Below are 6717 nucleotides of genomic sequence, written 5' to 3'. Positions count from 1 at the left end.
ATATTGAGAGGGGTTAAGGATCATAATTTCAAGTGTGAAAGAAGAAGAAAAAAATGAATACATAAAATGATTATCTCACTAATTTAATTAAATAACTAATTTTTTCATTAATTCATGGGATTATTAATCATATCATTATTAATTTTGTTAATCAAATAAAGTCATAAAATTGTTGAGATAGATGCTAGCGATATTGCCTATGATGGCATACTCAAACAACTTTATAAAGGTAAAGAACAAACAACTTTATAAAGGTAAAGAATAATTAGTTCGATTTACCTCTGCAATCTGGAAAGGTCCACAAATACAGTATTCTACCATTCAAAAAGGAATTTTATCTATTGTTTCTTGCATTAAGAAATTTGAATCTGATTTACTTAATCAAGAATTCTTATTATGCATTGATTATAAGGCCGCTAAGGAAGTTCTTGAGAAAGATGTTAAGAATATTGTTTCTAGACAAGCCTTTGGCCAATGGCAAGCAATTTTATGTGTTTTTTATTTCAAGATAGAATATATTTGTGGTGATTCTAATTCATTCCCTGATTTCTTAACTTGTGAATTTTTGCAGAGATCTCCAAACATATCCACATTAAGATCTCATCCCCTACCAAAAGCCTTTTAAATATCAACATATTTTCATTCATTATCGCCTTCACTTTATTCAAGTTAAAAGCTATTATTCCTGGATGGTGTGCAATCTTAAGAATTATTCATAGGCTACTTCCTCCAAGGGAGGACCCAATTTTCAACAACATCAGCAAACCATGGCTATTACGCCCATGATACCCTCTATCCTATTTGTTATAACCAGAATCTGCCCCTAAAGATATAGGCCGTGACCAACCAGTAATCCCAGATTACCTCCGACCTTACAGACAAATTTATTAAATAATAATAATAAAGGGGCACTGCGGAAGCAATATTGAAATATAACATATCCATCGAGCGGTGCATACATGAAAATCATACAAATTTAAAACTCTAACTCCTTCATAGATATAGATACAAAAATACATCATAGCATCTTAGCACAACTTGTCCATCCATTTGAAAACAAATAACAAAAGAAACAAAACAAAGTTCCATGGTTCACAACGTTGACACACTTCCATATGAGACCAAGATTGCCCCATCACAGAGGTACTTCCACAACAATTGACAAAAGGTGGATTCCCGAGGTTGCTTTATGCTTGACGCTCCATTTGCTCATCTACATATATATAGGGGAAATGGGTGAGCTAAAGCCCAATGAGTAATACAAGTATAAAGAGATTAAATGAATGATGTCTATCATGGTACAAAATCAAAGCAAATCATAACTGAATATTTGTTGTATCAAAGTTCACAAATCGTATTCGTATGTGGTACATTCATTAGTGCACAAAGGGACCATATGGGTCTAATGAAGGGACCATATAGGTCTGGCAAAGGGACCACTTGAGTCTACATCAGAGATCTCTGTAACGAAGGGCCACGGTATTGTTACCCCCGGGCGAGGGCTATGTAGCAAAGGGCCACGATATTGTTACCCTCAGGGGATGGCCATATAACAAAGGGCCACGGTATTGTTATCCTCAGGCGAGAGCCATATAACAAAGGGCCATGATATTGGTACCTCCAGGCAAGGGCTACACTAAGGATGCCACGATTACATTTCGAAAGAGACAATCATTCATTGTGACAAAATAGCATTTCAAAATAATGAACTTGCGGTAAACCAAAACACTTTAATAACTTATCTTTACAAAAGTACTACTCATAGTGGGCAGCTACAAACAAAAGACCTCGGTTGACCATCGACATAAACACATAGCACAAGTACACAATGAAGCACACCTCCAAAACAAGTAGCGTGTCTTAATTCATTTCCTTTTGTTTCTAGGTCAATCCATGACTAAGGATGTTCAAATGAGGTTTAAGAATGCCTAAATGGGCATGAGAATGCAATTGTGTATTTACAAGTGTTAATCAAAATTTGCTGAAAACAGAGCCTTCGCTCGAGCGCACATTTGGTCGCTCGAGCCATCTGTAAAGACTGCAAAAATACTGGATGCCTTCATTTTTTGCTCGAGCGATGGATCCTTTGCTCGAGCAAACAGGACGAATTCTGGGTTTTCTAGATTGATGTTTGAAGTTCAAAAGCAATGGTCTCATGTTCAAAACTCCTATGGTTGGTCTTAAACACTTGGAAACATTTTATAAAACTCGTACCTTTGGAAAATATGAAACCATAACCTCAAATTCTCTTTTAATTCTTTAAAATAAAGCTCAAAACATCATGTTCTTAACATGCATGTAACAAATTCAACTACTTTCTTTCCAAAACATGTTTATATGAGATGTTGAGTGCAAAACCATGAAGAACTTCAAGAAATAACTTAAGTAAGGTCCATGCATGTATGAATTTGACAAAACCAAATTCAAAAGATAAAGAATTATGCATGCATGTACACAATTTACTCAAACTCACTAAACTCTTCATGATTCATGCTCATTTCTTCCAATTACGTGCAAATCGTCTTACAATTTGGCGAATTCATTTTCCTACATGGATTAACTTCGTGAATTATAGGTAAAGATCATACCTAGGGCTTGAATTAGGCTTTAGTTAAGCTAAAACTCTTCAATCTCTCTTGAACTCCCTTGAATTCTCCTTTTCTCCCTCTACAATGTTGAGTTCACCCTCTCTATCTTTAAATTTCATCTCAAAGTTGTAAAATGAACGTTGAGCATGCTTAACAAATATGTATATAAATATATTGTGATCAAGGCCTCCCTAATCACACATGATTAAGACTAGTCAATTAGGCTTAAGTTTAGAAAATTATAATTAATTTATTCTAATTATATTGATCTAAATCAAATTTTAATTAAACTTACCACATGGTTCTAAAAATTCCAACTAGCGTATTGAATTAATCCATTTTGGTTTCTGAATCCGTTTGGGCTTTCAATTTCGAATTATAAGTTGGCAATTAAACAGATAACTCATAAACAAATAGATAAGTGTTAATTAAACACATAATCACGCAATTATGCCCAATAAAATATTATAGAAAAATAATACGAAGGTTGGGGCCATCACACTATTATTTCCATAAAAAATGACCATATATATCGCTTACAACAACATTCAGACACTAAACTAGAAACCCTTATTTCCCATTATTTCCCCAATAATTGGCATTATATTCAACATTCTGGCTAACATTCCCGTATATGTTACGAGAAAATCTTAGAAGAAACCAGATCTATTACTGTTTAGCATGTGTATTCTAAGAAAGACAAAAGTCTTCTACAATATTCAAAGCTTTACATTAAAAGTCATGCAACCATTTTTTGTAAATTTTCTGATCCTAACATTAAACCCAATTAATATAATTATTATGATTACCAACAAGCTTGGTTTTATGTCTTTTATTTTCAAAACCGGTTCTTTCAACACTCTTGGTGGATCCGTTTTGGACTTAATTTTGAAATCACTACTGGTGAAATTCCCACTTGGTTTGAACCATGGTGGCATCAATTTGGACTTCAATTTTTCGCTCTTCCATAACCTCTCCAAGACTTACCAAATTTATCTAAAAGAAGTTGATCCTCTTTTTCCTGAATTTTTATACTTAGTTATTGATTTCAAATTTTCCTGGCTTATGTCTTGGCAGTATACAATCTCAGCTCTACACAATACTCAATATCTCTCCCGCCAGATTGCTTCTAAGTGGTGGAAAAAATACAAAATTCCTGCAAAACAATATCCTGATCAATTACTCATTTTTTACAAACAGGGAAAACAAAAGGCCTCTGTTAATCCAGCTTCTTCCATGTTTTCCTCTAGTCCCAAATCTTCAAAGTCTATTGATTATGATGTCTTCAAAGTAGAACTAAAACAAAAATTAAAGGACAAGTATCCCACAATTTCCAAACCAGAATTTGAACATAAAAACAAAAAAGCTATTAAAATGAAAATGATCCAAATGGCCGAAGCAGAATCTCTTTTAGACTCAAATGAGGACATTATATTGGAAACTATTCCCTCAATTCTCACCAAACCAAGGCAACCGACAATATCTCCAATAATTTCTCTAGCATCATCTTCTCCAAGGATTCCCACTCAAAACCTTGATGATGACTTTTCGGACACGTGTTAAGGTCTAGACCTAAATAATTTATGATCCATGTGATCTCTGCCTCCCCCCATATCCAAAGCAATTATTCAAGGACAATAATATCAATAACGTAGATTCCTATATCAATAATTCTCTAACAAAAGCAAGCCCATGACCCAAGCCATAATGATGTTGATCATATAGTAGATGCCCTCCACCGACAAAGGCAAAAGCACAACAATAATGGTTTCTATAGACACAAGCAAAATGAGATTCTTTCTTATCTCTATAGAATTCAAACAACTTCAATTTTGACTCCTCTCTTCTATGAAAGCCAGCCATTCCATCCGAGAAGGGGCCGCTTTCAAAATATCAAGAATTTTCATACTGTAAATTGTGAATATTAGTGTGAGCATGCTAAGTGTGATTGTAAGAGTGTAATCATAGTGAAAAGTGAGTATGCTTGTGTATCTTGGATGCTTTATCCAATCTGCTTCCAAGAGTGTGACCCTTTGTAAGTTTTCTTCCATCTTGTTCATGATTTTAATATAATATAAGTGTGATGTTCATTTAGTACGCTTTTGATTTCTAAATTACGTATTGAGATTAATGATAGTTATCGATATATTTCTAATTTACAAGAAGAATTGTCAAATCTAATATTATTATTATTATCTCTTACATCAAGTCAATCAATTATTAATTATAGTCAAAGAATTTCTACTTTCAAAAGAAAGATCAAAGAAGAACAAGCTTCTTTAAAACGACTCCAAAAACAATTACAATCTTTAATCTGTGTCTAATCTCTATCACTAAGATTAATACCTGGGTCTCCTTTTGGTATCAGAGCCAAGTTAGTCTTAGAGTTGATTTAATCTCTTTCCATTTAACCGGTGTGGCACCCAACTTGCAAAAGTCTGTAAGACGTTAGGTCGTTAGGTAGGAGGTCTTTGTTGACCATTTGAGCTTAGGTAGAACCACCTATTGATAGCTACAGTTATAATGGCAAGATTATTTGAATCATTCTCTAATCTAGTTTCTGGTGAAGGTTCCTCAACGAAACCACTTATTATTAATCAAAGTGACCTAGAGATAGAAAAGATTGAAAAGCCTCTCAAGAATTGGAAATTACCCACCAAAGATATTGATTTCTTATATGATAAGAAATTTGAATTCAAACAAACTTACAAGATCAAAATAGATGAACAAATTTTACCTGTAACCTAAGACAATCAAAATTTTTAATTACTTGACCATGACACCATTCTTAAATTCCAGAAGAAATTCAATTTCCTTCATTTAGGTCTTGTTCAAGTCGGAGTCAAACCTATGACACGCCTACATCTTAATAAATCTGTCATATGTACTCTTCAAGATATGAGACATCATGATGATTCATTGTTAGGCGTTATCAAATCCAGTCTTGCTTATGGACCTATTTACTTTGAATGTTTTCCTAATTTCGAGGTATCTTTAATAGATCCTAATATTCTCAAGACTCTTATCCTTAACATCCAAACTAAACGTTACAATCCATTTTACAATATTATGGTTTGTTATTGTATTTATCTTAAAGCTATGACCACTTATTGTCCTGGTTTCAAATATATTGCTCCAAACCTTAAACAATCCACTATCTTATTTTATGCCCATCAAGAGAATGCTGAAGTTATGTGTGACAACCCCATTTCGTATTATACAGTTAATTCATTAATTATATGAGTGCTAATGTGCTTGATATGAAATTGGATGTTAATTATGTGTTTTATGTGATTTTTGGATGCCTATTTGTTGATTGTAGAAAAATCTATTACAATCTTTGCTATAATCTAAAACTGAGGGTCGCAAAGGCGACAGAAACTGAAATTGATTACTTTATTGTGATCGGCATGACTTTTAGAGCCAACAGTGAGATTTAATTAAAAATTTATTCGAATCAAAATAATTAGATTAAATTGATTAAATTAAGGCACAATTACTTAGCCTTAATCAATTTGAATAGGCAAGTTTATATATATGGGCCTATTTACACTTAAGCTCACCTTTTTGAGCTCAAAATCTGAAATACACTCTATAGAGAGAGAGAGAGAGAGAGAGAGAGAGAGGGAGAGAGAAGGACGGTTCTAGAGAGAGAGTGGAGGCAAAGTATGAGAATTGAGTAGGAAGCTTGGAGATTGAGAAGATTCACTTAAGAATTAGCTAGAATTTGGAAGCTTGGAGCTTCTAAGTGAGTAATTGGATTCAAAACCATGAGTGTAAATTTATAGTTGAGTGAATTCAAGGACAATATGAAGAATTTGAGGTCTATATGTTCATGTATAGAATTGCCATGAATTTGCATGATCTAGCATAAGGCATGTTAAACATGAAGAATTGTGCACCAAAGTTTACATGCATGCATAATTTTGATGAGCTTCATGATTTTGAGCATAATTTGTGGCCATTTGAAGTGGAATTGGAGTCAATAATTAACATGCATGCATGATTCATGACAGTATGAAGCTTGAATGCATAAGTTTTGAAATTGGCAAAGAAGAATTTGGAATGATTTTGGAAATGGGCCATGATTTTGGATAATTGGTTTCAAATTACCTAAGTTTTTATGTTA

This window comes from Camellia sinensis, chromosome 3 (genome assembly GCF_055761805.1).
Source record: "Camellia sinensis isolate YWXY chromosome 3, ASM5576180v1, whole genome shotgun sequence".
Classification (NCBI taxonomy): domain Eukaryota; kingdom Viridiplantae; phylum Streptophyta; class Magnoliopsida; order Ericales; family Theaceae; genus Camellia; species Camellia sinensis.
The sequence above is the reverse complement of the archived record's forward strand: the minus strand, read 5'-3'. Positions refer to the sequence as shown.